Below are 16,851 nucleotides of genomic sequence, written 5' to 3'. Positions count from 1 at the left end.
GAAAAGCTGAATATTTTCAAGTTGCCCGAGACTGTAATAATGCCTTAGAAAAAAATCAGAACGAAAAACAAGAATTCAGTGAAGGAAGTCAACACAAACAATATGAGGACACTGGAAAATACTTTATGTATCAGTTTCTTTGCGGTCATTAACCGGAAAATTCCATGACTTCTTCACCTCAAAGTGCATCGCGTGCAGTTACCATCATATTTAGGACAAGTAGAATTATTTGATGAATCATATAGTTATCTAATTTTCTAAATTAGGGTGCAATGCCAGTATATTCTAATTGGAATGTAATTTTTGAAATGTTTCCTTGCTCTAATTTTAGTTTTAATCTAATTTGTGAAATAGTTTCAGGCTCTAATTTCAATTCTAGTCTACTTTTGAGTTTTCCTGAAAATGCAACAGGACAACTGTATAGCGCGAAACAGGTCAATCTCGCTAAACAGGCATTTGCTACTCTCATGCTTATGAGAATGAACTGAACGTGATTCACTGTCCAAGTTTTCACGAATTCAGTAATTCTAATTCTAATCTATTTTAAAAAACGTGTATTTTTCATTCTAATTCTAGTCCAATTTTGGAAAAAAATGTGTAGCTCTAACGGTATTTCCAATCTAATATGGAATAGCTGAAAGTTTTCTAGTTTTATCCAAGTCTGCTCCTCAAGAACTATAGGATATGCCGGACCACAACTGTTGTGTGGAACGGTTTCGACGAAAATCCGACAGTCGCCGAGTTGACCTGTATTGTCGCTGGAAAACCAAACTGTCTTATCTTCACTTTTCGTATTTTCTAATTTATTTTCTATCACTATTTGGACATATATCTTTCGTTTCAACCGGGTTCCAAGTTCCTAAGCAGCATGGATTTCTAGTGAAGTGGACATATGAGCCTGAATTTTCAAGGTAAATTGAAAACCAAACTGGTTTATGTCCAAGTTATTAATCAAAACTTCCAAAAATGAACATAAGACTGTTTGATTTTCCAGCGAAGATATGTCCACATTCAAGTGAAAATACATCCAAGGAGTGGGTTCGATCCCCGGCCGGGTCATACCAGAGACTCGAAAATTGGTATCCGCAGCTATCCCACTAGGCGCTCAGCAATCACGGATAGCATGGAGGAGAAAAAAACGGGGGCGCACACTAGATGACCTCACGGCCGTATCGCAACTCCGTCGTCAAAGTATCTCGATGGTGCTGACGAAAAAGAATATCATATCCCTCTCTCCCTCTCCCTCTCTCTCTCCCTCTCTTCCTCTCTCTCTCTCTCTCTCATGGCTTGTCCTTTTATGCGATCTTCTATTTCTTTTCATTCAACGCGCATACCTATTATATTATATAAATCGTGTATGCCCGTGGTTTTTAACCTTTTCCCCTCGCTGCACCCTTTTGAAATCACCAATTCTCGCACCCCCTTCTAGAATTGCTTAACTAACAAAACCTTTGTATTTGATTTTTATTCAAGTAACTGAAAACATTTAACTGTGCAATGGCATACATTACAGTGATGTGGTTACTGTGTCCAGTGACTCTTTTGTTGTTACTTTTCATTTGTAATGACATGACATCTCGGTGTGTTGATGTTAAGTAGGCTCCTACTATCATGTCGTGCTGCGGCTCCAAACGATTTCTAGTTTTTGTTTTAATATGGAGCAGGCAAGAAATTTTGGATGAGTAAGTGAAAATTGTGAAAATCTTCAAGGATTGTAGCACCATATTAATGATGGGTATTTTCGATCGATGTTCATTATTAACTAAATTTTAATAATGTATACATCCAAAACCACAGAATTTGCATGTTGATGGTTTAAATTTTAAAATGTAGGGCAAAAGGGAAGGTGAGGTATATAAGTGAGGCAGAGACGGACCAAGCCTCACCGATGATGGCGCACTTCATCATAGCCAGCTCAATATTGATAATAACTAGTATTAATTGAATGCTATTGACGCACTGATTCCGAAAATCTCAATAATTTTAATACCAGAGCCTCAAAATTGCCAAGGAATGAGAAATTCGACTTTTACCAATAGATACAATATTGGCCTACGTAACAATAGGACATCTAAAAATATTTTTAGCACAAGGGCAGTTCTGACGCACTTCCTGCTCTTGCATATTAGCAAAGCAATACATAAATTGTATTTTTGTATTTATATCGAGTACACATAACCAAGGGCCTTTTAAGGTTTGGTTTTGTTGTTCGCTTAGTAAATTTCAGAGGCCGCAAGTGTTTCATTTAAATACCAAAAAATAGCGAATTATTTATTAGGCTACTGGCAGTGCACAAGCACAGAACAAGGCTATATTCGTATTATCGATAAGACATACCCAGCAAACACAGTACAGACCAAAGATGTAGAAAAGCCGAGCCGATATAGTAGATATTAGATCTCGGCAGGTCGTAGAAAGGGGCATTTTGTGTCGACTCAATTCAACGTCTTTTCCATGTCCTTCAATAATGTAAATATTATGCAGATGCTACAGCCTTTAAACATGGTGAGTAGAATGTAGATCCTACGTTAGAAGAAGAAGATCCTGATATAATAACCTGTTTTCTACCACTATGGGCTTAACCTGATCACGGCTGCGTACACACACCACATTATTTACTACATATTAATCACATTTGTGATAATTTAATTTCAAACGAATTGGCAATAATGCCGTTGTAAAAAATAAAACGAACAAACGAACGAATGTCATTAGAAAGAAAGTGAAAACAGTCCTTATCATCAGGTTTCATCTTCTGATGAGCCAGTTAAATAACCAGCATGCGGCCTTTTTTTTTTCAACACCCTGCAGAAATAAAATGAAAATGATGATTAATAGCTAAGACATTCGTACTGCGAAAATGGCAGAGGTAGCGACTAACGAATGACTCCTACATTTTTTTCGCCCATACTTACTAAAATGGATTCGATTCTGAACTATTTCCACTCAAGTTTTCAAGTTTTATTATTATATTTTTTAATATTATATGACTAGAGAACTGACTTCAATCGTCACTTCTACTTGATTATCAAGATCAGCGATGACTACTTCAGCACTCTTTGAAAACAGCCACTAACACAAAAAGAATTCTTGACTAAAATTTCTTCACATTCTGTCCAAAATGATCAATTCAACAATCCAAATGAATCAGTTATTTGGCCGCTAGTTGGAGAGATATATACTCAAGTCTAGAAAGTGGAATGATACTCTGCCTGGAAAGCTGAAGACCTAACAATATTGTGTACAGAGAAAACATTTGAGTGGCGGCACTGGTATAGACATTAATAAATTATTAGAATTGACAGCAAGATAACCAGCAAGACATTAAAATGAGAATTAGTGCAGTTTCTTAGGCTGTAGTGATACTCAGCCAGTAATTGACCTAGCAGAGAGCAAAACGTTGTAAATAAAGCGAGCGAAACCTCCGACAAATGATACGATAAAACATTAGAATCGACAGTCTTACTAGAAGCAGAATAACAATCATGAGGGGTTAGAGAACAGAAGCCCGGGAAGTGACCATCAGAAATTACTGCATACTGGCCGAACAAATCCATGACCACTAACAAATGGTCTTTCAATAGTCAATATTGATACCAAATGACACCACCCCTATTTCATAGCAACATTTAGCAAATACAGCGCTGGAGTCAACCTTATATAAGCCCTAACCAAACGCCCATTAGTTTTCCCACCTACTACTTCGCGGATGGAAATACGCATTAAAGCGAACGGACGCGACTTGTCACACTCTTGCTATTTCTGCTCCTTTTTTCTCTTCGTTCCTCTTCTCTGTCGCTTCCGCTTGAGGAGAGAAACAGTCGGCCGCGTTTACGGATCGTGAATTCCCGGTGGGTGATTCTTCCTCGAATGGTCAGCACCTTGAAAATTGAGAACAATGTTGTTGCAAAATGCATGACAATTTGAAAGTTACATCATTCTAATTATTCCAGTTATGGCCGTGAATCGTTACAAGTGCGGTAACCATAAGAATTATTACTATACTTCAACTACAAATACAATACATTGTATAAAATGATTACCAATTCTTTTACGTTGATCGAGTCCCAAATAGATGAAATATGTCAAAGAATTTGCTAAATTTTTGTATAATTTGACAGATTCCCAAATCTTCTCAAAGTGCACCTTTCAAAAATTTGATATCAAGACTCCCAACATTTTACAATTCGAAGTTGGATGGCTTTACCAATACAAGCAAACAGTTTGTATCGCAATTGACAATTATGTAGAGAACGCTGCGAGACATATGAGTAGGCCTACCCTAAAACGTTTCTCTCACATGGACATTAGGGCTCTTAAAATATGACTTTTTTTCTCAAATCGTTCTGGCTACTTGATAATATTGTTAGGTTACCTAATTTAAGCCTAAACACAAAATTTGGTTCAATTCCAGCCAGTAACCGCTTTGCTACAGGAGAAGAAAGTTTCTATTTATTATATAAAAATAAATAGGTTATAAAAATTTGAAAATTTTCTGTTCACCCCATGAAAGTGTTAGGCTGTCTATAGAAACGATGCTCACCAAATTTGGTTCAATTCCAACCAGTGGAAGCGGAGATATTGCCGTCGAAAAATTTGGATTTAAATAAAATAGTATTTACGGTGACCGATTCTTTGTTTACTTATTAAAGTTGTGCTCACCGTAAGTACTATTTTATTAAAATCCAAATTTTTCGACAGCAATAACTCCGCTTCCACTGGTTGGAATTGAACCAAATTTGGTGAGCATCGTTTCTATAGACAGCCTAACACTTTCATGGGGTTAACAGAAAATCTTCAAATTTTTTATTATTCATTTTTATATAATAAATAGGAACTTTCTTCTCTTGTAGCAAAGCGGATACTGGCTGGATTTGAACCATATTTTGTTTGTAGGCTTAAATTAGGTAACCTAACAATTTTATCAAGTAGCCAGTACGATTTGAGAAAAAAAGTCATTTTTGAAGAGCCCTACTGTTCATGACCGTCCACGTTTAGAGTTGCATCTCAAAGATGCTAAAATAAGCCTAAATATAATCCAAGCAATACGATCGTCCACTTTGACTGACTGAATTTCTAAAAACACCTTGATAGCATCCACATCTTACGTTTATATATACTGTCTGCTATCGGCACAACAAAGTAGGCCTATTTAAAAATACCAAAACAGATTCAACATACCACATCTCTTGCAAAGGCTTTTGCTTTCATTCAATTTTCCATCAAACTTCTTTAAATCCTCCTTTGTGGTGAGTTGCTTTGGAATTCTTCTAGGATCAATTCCGATATTGTTTTATCATATACAAGCTATGGCGGAATAAAAGTTTCGGATAAGTTCTAAAACGAACACAATTTTCCACACAAAAGTCAATTGCCACACGAAATGCCAAATGCTACGGTCTCATTTTACAAGGTATGGCGAGGAAACGTAGTGGTACGTTCCATTATAGCTAAACACCAATGAATTGCGGGTTCGAGCGTGACACGTCGACTCCATAATTCCTACCGAAGTGTTGGCCGTTTATCTAGGCTCCTCCTCGCCATCTGATTCGCATAGCCATGTCTTAAAAAGCCTAGGAGTGGGCCGTGCTGTAAGTGGGCAGATGGTTGCCGATGCACCCGGCACTTGGTGAATTCGGCCGCACAAACTCGGCACTTGGTGAATTCGGCCCTCGGGAAATTTTGAAATGAAGTGTATTTACAGCTATTAATATGAATTATCAAACTAATAATAGTATTATCAAGTGATTCGTCAATCTTGTAAGGAGGTCAGGGCATCCGTAGATCGCGCAGTCATGGCGTGATTAGATCACGGATTGCGTAGCCACGGGAAATAACACAGCGCTCATATACCGACCACGCGCGGTCTGCTTGGAATCGATGGCGTGAGTCACGGGCCTGTGTCGTGTAAGTTTTGAGAAGATGGATCTTGGCGTTGTATGTGAGATCAAAACTGTGGAACATCAAGCGGCGCTTCTTCGTTTATCGATCACGACAAGCCAGTGTTCCTCATCAACAAATATTTCGCATGATCACGTCAAAATAAATTATTTTTTGCCTTTGGAGAGACGATTCCACTCTGGGATTAGGGTGTCTCGATAACACGGTTGAAGGATCCCAAGATTACGAGATCTACCACGAGCCACGACACGTTTAAATTTCCTTTTTGATACTGTTCATTAGGGCTGTTCAAAAATAACTTTTTTTCCTGAATCTTGCTGGTTACTTGATTAAATCGTTAGGTTGCCTTAAAACACGACGCACACCAAATTTGAATTCATTCCGACAAATATTCGCGGTTTACGTAGAGTTTGAAAATTTTGGATTTGCCCAAAAACGCAAAAAAAAATTTTTCTCAAATTTTTTTGCCAACCCCATGAAATTGTTGGGCTGTCTTCAAAAACTATGCAAAACAAATTTGACTCAATTCCAAGCCGTAGAAGCGGAGTTATTCCAGTTTTTCGGTGATAATTCTTGGATTATCCACCAATCAAGGATAATCCCAGAATTATCGAATAAAAACTGAAATAACTCCGCTTCTACGGCTTGGAATTGAGTCAAATTTGTTTTGCATGGTTTTTGAAGACAGCCCAACAATTTCATGGGGTTGGCAGAAAAATTTAAAAAAAAAAATTTTTTGCGTTTTTGGGCAAATCCAAAATTTTCAAACTCTACGTAACCCGCGAATATTTGTCGGAATGAATTCAAATTTGGTATGCGTCGTTTTTTAAGGCAACCTAACGATTTAATCAAGTAACCAGCAAGATTCAGGAAAAAAAGTTATTTTTGAACAGCCCTACTGTTCATTCATACTAAATGCATTTCTAATGCGAAGGTGTTCTAGTGCCAATTCCTCCAAGGCCCGAGTTCACCAAGTGAAGAGCGTTGCGTTATTTCCCGCAATTACGCAATCTGTGATCTAATCACGCCGTGACTGTGTGATCTACGCATGCCCTGACCGCCGTACAACATTGACAACCACTCAAAGTGCCAAGTTCACCGGCAAACATTCCAGTAACCAATCATGGTGACCGGTACCGCTACGAGATCTACCACGGCCGAATTCACCAAGTGCCGAGTTTGTGCGGCCGAATTCACTAAGTGCCGAGTTCACTGGTAATCGGGCAGATACGGAATAATAATAAATAATAAGAACCGGCCTGGTGTAAAATGACCAGTGTAGTCGAACCACCACCATGAACACCACAAACAAACAAATAAACATCTAACAAGGAAAAGAAATTACCTTTGCAGCCTTTGACAAACACAGTTACCATTGAAACCAGCAATTAAGGTCTTATTCGAAAGCAGAATAACAACTGTTTTAGTGGACATATCAAATCAAATGTTGGAAAGTTCATGTAAAATAGCCCAAAATATTATCTTACTGTGACCATATTCCATCAATATGGTCTGGCTAGCCAAATTCTCTGGGCCAACATAATCAAGCTGCGTTTGGTTTCAACGATTAATAATCTTGTCACTGGATTCGAGGTATAATTGCACTCAAATATCAAATTTTGCTCCATTAATCAACATCAAGTTGAAAATGTCCATTCTTGCACCAACTTTTATAAAATCATGAATCAGTGTTCTACAGGAATGTATCTATATGACTTATATACCTAGAAAATTCAAGCATAAATATTATGATATACCGTAGGTAATCTAGGTATAGGTTCCGGTAATTCAAATGTTTGAAGCGAATTATAGTGGTCTAATTTCACTAAATTAGAGCGAAATGCCAGCAATATAATTGTAATCTAATTCGGAAAAACGGTTTAGCTCTAATTCTAACCTGGAAAAGCTGAAACTTTTCTATAGTTGTCTACACCTGTTTTGCAGAAAGTCAAACAGCTCTAGGCGTCATATACTACAGGCAATTCGAAATACCCCATAAGCTATATGCTACTGTATATATACCTTTAACCCGCTACCTCAGTCAGTCACAATTCCTATATATTTACGGCATTTACCATACAGAAAGAGCGAACTATGCCTGGCTGCGACCTGTTGCGCTTCAAATCTTTGTATGGCGCGATGACGTAAAATTTGAATCGCTGAAATATTCTAGAAGTCACGCATCGATAATCATATTCCTAAACGTACAACATATCACTTATTTAGTTATTCTCTGAATAAAACTATAAACCATACTCGTTGAACATGCGAGATTACCGAAAGAGCGAATATATATATAATGAAGATCATATATATCAGAGGAAAACAAAACTATTCGACCTTAGAGCAACAACACGAATATACAACACCGGTGACATCCTCACGCAATAAAACGAAGGGAGAACATTGTTTTCTAATGGATAGAACGAAGCTACCGCATGAGATCGAACAAAACCGGATAGAATTCATCGTGATTGAATGTACCGACAAAGTCATCCTTTCTACGTATTTTAGTCGTACCCGCGAGAGATAGAAAATTTGCATTATTAGGTTAACTACCGGATATAACGAAGCCTAATGCATGAGATGGAACAACACCGAGTATGAATTTATTCTGATTGAATATAACCACAAGACCATCCTACTACGTATTTTAGACATTCCCTCGACACTTAGAAAATCAGAACCTAATCGAGATGATCCCGGATGATCCTTTTACGGTTTTGTGTTTGCTGGGTAGCGAGAAACAACTTCTACTATAGTTGCAAGTTCAAATTTTGGGAAACCACTGGAGAAATTTTGGGGACCGTTTCGTTCCTCAGAAACATCTTCAAAAACACTACTGTACCTAACCGATCGTAACGATTCAACAACACCACACCCCCTGGAACAGTTCTCGCCCCTGGTTACGAACTCCTGGTCTAGGCCTTGGTATTTGTATGATTGCGAAGATTACTGAAGTCTTTTCGACACCTTATCATCTTTTCATTGCATCGCAAACTTGTTCTGTTTTGACAGGATAAAATTATTAATATTAAACTGAACCTATATAAACTATATCGCGGTTTGCCGGAATATATTATCGCCATCTACCAAAAAACTCTCGCTCAAGCGGGAATGCCTTCGCGATCTAACTGATCACCGCGATTGAGAGAACTGATCGGTTGTTGCAGGGATATCCCTGGGTTGTTGTTGGTGGTGATTCACGGTGTTTCCACCACTTACATTGGTCAATGGTCATCTCTTTGTTTCTCAGTGCGAGACTTCATAATCAGACCATATTATTAACATCGAATACTACGAATTAAAGGACATCACCTTTATTCGCACACAATGGACTTGGCAAGAATACAAAGGCCGGGTGAAGGACGATTCCAAGAAAGCGAATGAAATAAACCAGGGCAGCGTCTGAATAGGAAAGAAAGGTCACAGAAAGATCTAGAATTCTAGATCAAACACTGTTACATCGAGCATTGGGTCGAGTTGTATATGTTAGATCGAAAGACCGCTCCCTCATCTGCTGAATACATCAGATTGTGACTTGTGCATCGCATCGCATTACACATCGTGTGTCTTGATTAAGATTATTATGATAATGATAGGGTTACCACACGTCCTCTATTAAGAGGATTTGTCCTCTTTTTTGATTTTTTTGAAGGTGTCCGCGGAGGACGACGAAACGTCCTCTATTTTGAGAATTTTGGTTTAATATAGGGTAAAATTCGACTGAGATACAGTTAATCAGTACTGAAGTAACGCTAAATTTACCATATTTTCAGGATTTTTTTCCGGTATTGCAAGTCCGAACATTTTGAAAGAGCGTCCTCTTTTCAGATTTTCAAAATATGGTAACCCTAACTTATAAGCCACTCAATCAATGACTTTATCATGCGGGTCACAATATAAATTGGCATAATGCGATGCTACCTTGGACCCTTGGTTCAAGTCCTGGTGCAGCATTGGCCTGCATACGTGTCGTGAAGAATACAAGAGATTTAATTTAATTTGATTCATCAAATCACCATTCGATCTTTGGGGCAACCAGTGGTTTGTTAAACACTGTAGTCACGACACGAGTCCCGGTTCTTCTATGTCGAAAGCTTCTCTGGGCTACCAATGGCCGATCTCACTGCTCTGAAAAGCCCAGGCTGAAAGTGAGCCTTGCTGCAAGTCAGCAGCAGAGAATGAAAGTAGAAATTAAACATGGAACGGCAACGACCGATTTTGAAGCTTCGTTCCGCTTCGCCGAGGCTGGAGTGGAGAATTGTTTTGCCTAAGCGACTGTAGGATTTCTGGCAATCCAAAAGCTATCTTCCCGAGCGCAGAAATTACTGAATCTGGTCTTGATCGAAAGCTACTGTTGCACCGATTCCGAAAATATAACTTAAAATATTGATCAGGCACTGATCCACCTAGAATCTGTCCTCCAATTCTGAAATATCGGCATTGTTCAGAACAATCGGGTAACCGCAACACAATGGCAATAACATCGACTCTCCGATTGTTCGAACAATGCCGATATTTCAGATTTGGAGGACGGATTCTAGGTGGATCAGTGTCTGATCATTATTTTAATTTATATTTTCGGAATCGGTGCAACAGTAGCTTTCGATCAAGACCAGATTCAGTAATTTCTGCGCTCGGGAAGATAGCTTTTGGATTGCCAGAAATCCTACAGTCGCTTACGCAAAACAATTCTCCATTCCAGCCTCGGCGAAGCGGAACGAAGCTGCAAAATCGGTCGTTGCCGTTCTAAGTTTAATTTCTATATTGAAAGTGTCCCCAAGATTACGAAAATCAGTGACGCTGTGGACATTACAAAATTTCGTGCCCTGGTGCACATAGCCTGAAAAGAGCGATAAGCGCCATTGTGTTGTACCCATAGGCGCCGAGTTACGGGGTGGCGGGGTGGCACAGCCAACCCATGACAAATTTATGGGGTGGCGGCCACCCCATACAATAAGAATAAACACCCGCCGTCGGCGATTTCAAATCATTAGCGCTGTCAATTAGCGAGTACGTGATAGCGCGTAAATGGCAACTAATTACCATTAACCGAGACGTGCGCGAATAATTGAATACGCAGCTTCATCGGCGACGACGAACTAGTGCTTAAAACGCCCAAATAAATTGTAATCCGTGATTAGTAATCATAATCAGACATTCGAAGCAACCTCGTTTACGACGTTCATTTCGACACGCTTGCGCTGAGAAACACCATCTTCTTTCTCGGCCAGGCGAGCGAATTCACGTTCTCCTTCTCTTTTAATTAAATTGTATTTGCGCCCATATTCGTTTACAAAATAATTCTTGAGTTAGTTCCGTGATAGTCTCTCTGATTGGAGGCTTGGATCGCGAAATAAGACAGTGTGTTTGTGTATGCCTGCGAATTGAAAATCATTCCTGCGCAAAGTGCGCATGCGCATATTCATTACTCTAACAAGGCTTTGCCAACTTTTATCGGGAAATGCAACAACGCAGCTCAAACGACGTTATAATGAGAAAACATTTGCCGCGATGTCAGACTCGGAACCCTATTATGCTGTACGCAAGTTGAGGAATTACTGATTAGATGCGCGCTTTCTCGTTTGCTATCATCTGTAGGCTACTAATTCTTGTCTGCTTTATTCACTCGTATTCCCTCGGTGTCACTTGTCAGTGTATGATTTGTTAATAATACTGCGCATTGTGCAGTGCACGGCGTTGAATTACGTTGTCAGATATTGATGCAACACGAGATTCTCGGTGTCGCAAATTCTGAATTTATTTGATTAGTTTGAACGGGAACCTAGTATGTTCCAATAAACTTCATTGATGGACGCGTGGACGGCTCTATCGAGCGCAACCATATCGCGGATCGAATTTAAAAACTATTAGATGTGTATTTCTATTGATAACGTCGCAGCATGCGCCCATATTGCTCTTGCTGCAATAACACGTGGATAACACCATTTTACGACCAAATTCGACAGGCTTATCGGGGCTTACGTCGGCCGTAGGCGCCGCGCTGATATTAACCAGCGCGTTGTCGGTATTAAAACCCTAGGTGCGTAGCCAGGGAATTTCTCATTTATAACTAGAAATCCCGTCCTTGCGAAATGCCAATTCACCAATTCGTATTATCGATGCTGCGTACTGCAAATGAGGGTGAATCATTTGTATTTGAAATGGGTCATCGATATCTCATGTGTACTATCGTTGGTGGTTTGTTTTAGCGCGTCCGCATGCAGGCCTGCTACCGTCCGCAGAAACACTTTCGCCAAACAGTAACAATCTCAGACTGATTGTTTATGTATCTTTTAGAATAAAACTTTGCCCCCGTCTAAACAAATTGTGCTCGTTGCCATTGCCGAATCTGGGTATTTAGGTATGACTAGCGCACCCTATAATTGTAATTATTGCGGGTTTGCGGCATGTCTGCAATTTCGTTATCAGCGCAACCTTGCCGGCCGATTGTACAGTCTGATAAAATTGATCACTACTATGCACTTCGCACAGCTTACCGATGCTGATTTCAGCAAACCAACGATCCTTTATTAGATGTACAAATTCGACCTCATCGTTAGAAACGTAGATTTCAGCGCTCTAAGAAACTCCATCTCCTATCGCGACTTGACGACCAAATATACGTTCACCTTCTTCTAATTAAAGCGCAATATTTGCATCGATGAGGGCCGCAAGCAGCGTTTGAAATATTTTGTGAACCATTTTTGTAATAAATATTCTCGGAGCGCAAAGTTGAACAGTGTATTATTGTGTGTGCCTGCTAGTTGGAATTTATTCCAGTGCCCATAACATTAATCCAATTATGCTTTGCGAATGTAAATCGGGAAATGACAGCAATGCAGTCAAAATCGATGTTTTATTCAACAGCCAATTGTCGCGATGCGAGCTTCTCAATACTAAGTAAAATCCCATTGTGCTGGCCGCGCGCGTTTGTAATCATCATTCTTGTCTGTCTTTCGTGTTCCAGAATTGCCGCGCCGTGTTATGCTCGTGCTCATTGCTCAGTCCAGCGATGAATGCCGAGCGCTCGGCTATCGATGACCTAATTTCGCTATCATCTCAGCGGGGGATCGCGTGGTGTTATGCGTGCACAGACGAATCTCGCTAATTGGTCGCGGCCGCGCGTAACACTGATAATACTAGTTGAATTGCAACTGAATATTAGCATCAGAATGGTCATTTCCAAAGGACGGGGTTTTGCGTTTCAAAAGGAGTGGGTTTCGACTCCTCCCTGGCTACGGGCCTGCCGCCACCCCATTCAAAAATAAAAGTCGGCGCCCATGTTTGTACCAATCATACAACTATAACGCTCGATCTTCTACGGGCACTATTTTACGTACAGGGTCATTCGAAACCTGGACAACAAATGTTGGAACCACCACATTCCCAAATTTTCTGAAATTTGGTACATGCATAGATGAGTTGGTTGTACGCGTTCCCATGTACAAATGAAGTGAACTCTTGAGATTGCAATTTTACCACCTTACAGTCAAAAAAACAAAATGAAAAAGCTACGACAAATTGTCCTTGAAGCCAGCTTTCATATGATACCTTACTCGCTTGAATATTTTATTAAGGTTTCGAACAATTCGCATTCTAAATTGTGTCACGCTTGACCGATTTCATACCATGGATTAACTTTCGCTCCAATTTAACCCTTAATCCTACACCGCACGGCATTTAATACCACGTGGGAATATAGACCATTAGACTAGCTACTCAGAAAACCGAGTGCCAAATCTGAACTATAATCCAATATATGTTCACACCTTTTCGAATATTACTTTGATAAAACCTGCATGCTGCAGATCTCAAATGCGCAGAAAATCATCAATTTTTAAAATGACGTAACTTTTGACCATGGAGTTCAATTTTCCTCAAATAAAGTTTATTGTGTTCGAATGTATCTTATCTATGCATGTACCAAATTTCGGAAGACTTGGGAATGTGGTGGTTCCAACTTTTGTTGTCCCGGTTTGGAATGGCCCTACCGCACAAAACAAAGGTTGTTTGTAGCGGTCGATGCAACGACTTGCTGCAAGATACGCTGGTGTCGTGCTTGATTGGAGTCGATGCTACAGTCCCTGTTGTACGCACTGGCCGACTGACTAATGACCGCTCTTAGTTCTCTAGCAACCCTGATCACACACGCAGATCTATGGAGCTTTCTTCAATAGCACAGAACAGCTAAATATTAGTAATTAGTGGTCAGAAACTTGTAGATTTACGAGGTTCAAATGATACTGCGCTACAATAATAAATAGAAAGAATAAGCGAAGTGAATGAAGCCAATTGGGTAATCTTAGCGTTGGCGGCCACACCTCAAAATTCAATATAACCGGTATTATCCGAAAGCTATTATTATACTGATCACGAATATATAATTTTTATCTGGTTCCGGGCACTGGAACCCCCCCAAAAACGTCCTCAAAGATGAAAATTCCCATTGTTTTAGACAATCGAAAATCTTCTGAACAATGCGCGATTGAGTGCGCGAGCCCATTGTGTCGCCACAAATAGTTCACTCGGACTTATGAAGTGTTCCCAGCGATACTTGGCATAATCCACACCGCTGCACAAGCTGTTGATCGCGTCGGCATTTAAATTTACGGGTTTTCCTTACGGTGCATTCATCTACGGATGGAGTAGAACCAGTGTGTCAATTCAAGTTAAAATACAAGCCGATTTTACTGAAGGTTTTTCGCCTTACAGTGCATTCATCATTACTGAAGTTATTTCGCCTTACAGTGCATTCATCTACGGACGGAGTAGAACAGTGGAAGAGTATTTCGCCGGCAATCCCACAGTCGTCGAGTATGTCCACATTGTCCAGTGTCTCAATTCAAGTTAAAATACAAGCCGATTTTACTGAAGTTGTTTCGCCTTACAGTGCATTCATCAACGGACGGAGTAGAACAGTGGACGAGTATTTCGCCGGCAATCCCACAGTCGTCGAGCATGACCAGTGTCTCAATTCAAGTTAAAATACAAGCCGATTTTACTGAAGTTATTTCGCCTATTCTCAGTTCCGGGAAAGGGGTGTTTTAAAATCGGTAGATACCAGAGATGAGTTTAACTGATATAATTTGTGGTAGCATTTATGACATGCTGAATTTAACCTGGTGCGTTCGTGGCTTAATGCTGCTTGGAAAGGTTGAGAAGCACTATCTTAAACTATTCAATGTATCTAAAATGGCTGTAGCTGACATCCTGCAACAATACAATGTAAAAATAACTGAAAATACGGTACTATTGTTATAGTTATGTACACCGAAACAGATCAGGCAAAATAAAATAGATGTCATTCTGGAAGTGTTTGAAGGAAGCCTGTCAGCTATCGCCTCCATCTGGGCTACTACTCTTGCGTATACTTAACCGGGCGATAACTTATCACTCTTTTTGAGCAACGGTCGCAGCGGTTCCATCGCTGTCGCCAAGTCTCTGTTGAAGATCTCATCGTCGAATTTGCATGGGGAGATCAAGCTTACAATTTCAGCACAGTATTGTTGGAACTATTGTCCAGTTTTTTGCCTGCATTCCTCAAACTTATGTCGTCTGGTCCAAACGTTCTCAGCGGCGTCGGCGATACTATTAACAGCTTTCAATGTCTCCCCAAGAATTTCCCGATTGTCGATCGGAAGTTCCAATCGCAACGCTTCTATCTTCAAGAATGTGTTAGGTTGTCTGTAGAAACGATTTCCACCAAATTTGGTTCAATTCCAACCAGTGGAAGCGGAGTTATAGTATTTACGGTGGCCAATTCTTTAGGACCGCATAATAACCAACATGTACCCAGATTTAAAGAGCTTCTTGGAGGTACAGAACTTCAATATACAATTAAATAGTATATTCATATTGAAATGAACCCGAATATTTTCGGCTGACACTCGTCAGGGGTAATCGTCAGCAACTAGTAGAGAATTGGAAAGAACATCGTATATCAACAATCGTATCACAAAATATGACGTCACCAGCATGAAATTTCCAATGAGAGAGCGTTCAATGTACTATTTTTAGGTGGTACACGAACTCCTTTTGTTGACAGAGTTTTGGTTGGTGTATTTTGATAAAAGTTGATTCCAAGGCACACATATGGAATTGTGAACGACCTCGCGCTACGACTCGAAATCGGTCGTCTCGAAAATTATTCGCACAAATCGGATTATCCAACAGATGTTTGCCGATGGCAGAATTAATGGCCTTTGATCGATCAGCATCAATCTTAAGTGGATGAGTTAAGGGTGAGCTTTTCACATCGCGTGACTTACGTGTTCTGATAAATCTGGGGACATGTTGGTTTCTGCGGTCCTGCAGACGTCTTGACGTTCTTCCCACGTAGCCACAATCACAGCGGCACCTATATTCGTACAATACATTACTTTGTTGAAGTGCAGGAAGCACGTCTTTACGTGTTGAAGGGAGCAGTTGTGTTGTTGTGAAAATCACATTGGGTTGATTGAGTTGTTGGCCTCCGTATAACTTGCTTATGGGGTGATATCCGTAGCTTGCAAGTACAGAATCCCGTTTACACTCTGCTAAATACCAATGTAGGAAGAGTCAGACGCTGAATGCATTGTCCGGCCTCGCCAATACCGTTTAGGCGTAATCCCTTCCAAGTATTCGTCGAAATTGATGACAAAGCGACGGAAGACGGGTTTTCATAGGAGGGCTATCCGAGGTTCCGTCACGACCGCAGACGCTACAGGGCCAAATGAGGTAGCGCTGAATTCGTCTCAGAACCACGCGTTCATCGATATCCGATACAATCGTATCGGACTTTTGTCGGACTCAGAATCGGCCTCCAAAATATAGTGTATAGGGAAGTTTTCACCGTTCTCTCGAACACGTGAAGTTGCAATCTTTGCAGATTCCGCGTAGAGTAAGCGATCCAATCGGCATACGACCGTGCCGGTAGCAAATTTTCGGGGCTATTTCTTTTATTTG

The 16,851-nt window shown here is 40.1% G+C and overlaps 2 long non-coding RNA genes across 2 annotated transcripts; one reads left to right on the top strand and one right to left on the bottom strand.

Annotated features, from left to right (window-relative positions):
* Positions 1–2,625: 2,625 nt before the first annotated feature.
* LOC145449652 (uncharacterized) lies at positions 2,626–6,026 on the bottom strand. The gene is made up of 3 exons (XR_013918317.1): positions 5,182–6,026; positions 3,696–3,881; positions 2,626–2,805 (listed from the first exon to the last, which is right to left on the bottom strand). It is a non-coding gene; the product is annotated as an uncharacterized LOC145449652 (long non-coding RNA).
* An 8,173-nt stretch (positions 6,027–14,199) lies between these two features.
* LOC145450911 (uncharacterized) lies at positions 14,200–14,913 on the top strand. Its single transcript, XR_013918634.1, has 2 exons — positions 14,200–14,721; positions 14,798–14,913. It is a non-coding gene; the product is annotated as an uncharacterized LOC145450911 (long non-coding RNA).
* The last annotated feature ends 1,938 nt before the right edge of the window (positions 14,914–16,851 follow it).

Source organism: Botryllus schlosseri, chromosome 11 (assembly GCF_051294905.1).
Source record: "Botryllus schlosseri isolate E-star chromosome 11, Bs_hap1, whole genome shotgun sequence".
In the NCBI taxonomy this organism is placed as follows: domain Eukaryota; kingdom Metazoa; phylum Chordata; class Ascidiacea; order Stolidobranchia; family Styelidae; genus Botryllus; species Botryllus schlosseri.
The sequence above is the reverse complement of the archived record's forward strand: the minus strand, read 5'-3'. Positions and strand labels throughout refer to the sequence as shown.